Raw genomic sequence first — 1,801 nt, 5'->3', positions numbered from 1 at the left:
CTCCAAGGTGCGGCGTGCACGAAGTCGGAGCCCGGTTTGCCCCGGGTGCGCACCTCGCGTGCACCTTCGCCAGGGTGGGCACCTCGGTGCGCACACCTTCTCAATGTTTTCTTGCCTTTTCTGGAAATTGGTGAAGGCAGCGCATCAAAGGTGCGCACCTCGGTGTGCTCCGAGGTGCGAACCCGAGAGCGCTCCGAGGTGCCCACGAAGTCGAAAGTCGGGTTAATTGCATTGTTTTCCCCGGGTGCGCTCCGAGGTGCGCAACATCGGCGCGCACCAAGGAGGGCTCCGAAGTGTGCTCCAAGGTGCGCACGATGGCGTGCACCTCTGGTGCGCACGATTCGGAGCTCGGTTTGACCGGGGTGCGCACACCTTGGCTGGGTTGCGCACCTTTTGTGCGCTCCAAGGTGCGCACGAAGTCGGAGCTCGGTTTGCCCCGGGTGCGCACCTTCGCCAGGGTGCGCACCTTGATGCGCACGCCTTGGCTGGGCTGCGCACCTTGGTGGGCGCCATGGTGCGCACCTTTCGTGCGCTCCAAGGTGCGCACGAAGTCGGAGCTCGGTTTGCCCCGGGTGCGCACCTTGGTGGGCGCCATGGTGCACTCCGAGGTGCCCAAGATTGGTGCGCACCAAGGAGCGCTCCGAAGTGCGCTCCAAGGTGCGCGCGAAGTCGAAAGTTGGGTTAATTGTCCGGTTTGCCTCGGGTGCGCACCTTGCGTGCACCTTCGCCAGGGTGGGCGCCTTGGTGCGCACACCTTGGCTGGGCTGCGCACACCTTGGCACCCGCGTTTCCTTCATTTTAAATTTTTTTTTTTTACAATCTCTCAAGTGGGAAATTCTATAATCTCAACTTTTTTTGCCTTTTCAGGAAACTTTTGAATGGAGCGCATCATTGGTGCGCTCCGAAGTGTGCTCCAAAGCTCTCTCCAGCTGCGTGCACCTGCCCCGGCCGCGCACCCGGCCCCGCCCAGCTTCGCTCACCTGTCCCGGGCGTCTGGTGCGGAACCTTAGAGTAAGAAACATCACCGTGCACCTTGGCCAACGTGCGCGACTCGACCGAGCGCGCACTGGCCGAGGTGCACACCGATTTCACCTGGGTGCGCGCGCAGCACCTCGGGCGCACCGGGGTGCGCGCACAACGCCCGGGTTGCACCGTGGCCTGTGTGCTCGGGGCGCCTCGGGTGCGCGCTCGGTGTCGCCCCCGCGCGCGCGGTAGTGCGGGCAGCGCACCCCGGCCCGGCCCGGCCCCGACGAGAACGCAAACGGGCAAAAGGTTTATTCAAATAGCATTGCGACGCCCGGCGAAAAACTAAAAAAGGGTGCAACACCGGGACTTCCCGGGAGGTCACCCATCCCAGTACTACTCCGGCCCAAGCGCGCTTAACTGCGGAGTTCTGATGGGATCCGGTGCACTAACGCTGGTATGATCGCACCCGTTATGAGCTTGTCGCAGTGTGTACTTAGCAAACCGCGACCCACGTGCGAATCCACCCCGGCCACCCACCCCCGTCGAGGTGCACACCCTCCCTCGCGAAGTGCGCCCCGTTCGCCAAGTGTGAGCCCTGCCCGGGTGCGCGCACCTTGCTAGGGCGTCGGGTGTGCACCCGGCCCGGCCTACGTGCGTGCACCTGGAGGGGGCGTCGTGTGCGTGCAGTGTCCCGTCTGCAACGCGGTGCCCACACACCACCTCGGGCGCAACGACCTGCGCTCACATGTGGGCCGAGTGCACCTTGGTGCATGTTCGGGGCGCCTCGGGTGCACGCTCGATCTTGCCCCGGTGCACCAAGGCGCTCGGTTTGCCC

The 1,801-nt window shown here is 64.4% G+C and overlaps 1 non-coding gene across 1 annotated transcript; it reads right to left on the bottom strand.

Moving 5' to 3' along the window:
- Positions 1-1,315: 1,315 nt before the first annotated feature.
- Positions 1,316-1,434, bottom strand: LOC131861832 (5S ribosomal RNA). Its single transcript, XR_009360862.1, has one exon. It is a non-coding gene; the product is annotated as a 5S ribosomal RNA (ribosomal RNA).
- Between the last annotated feature and the right edge of the window lie 367 nt (positions 1,435-1,801).

Source organism: Cryptomeria japonica, unplaced genomic scaffold (genome assembly GCF_030272615.1).
Source record: "Cryptomeria japonica unplaced genomic scaffold, Sugi_1.0 HiC_scaffold_33, whole genome shotgun sequence".
Lineage (NCBI taxonomy): Eukaryota > Viridiplantae > Streptophyta > Pinopsida > Cupressales > Cupressaceae > Cryptomeria > Cryptomeria japonica.
The sequence above is the reverse complement of the archived record's forward strand: the minus strand, read 5'-3'. Positions and strand labels throughout refer to the sequence as shown.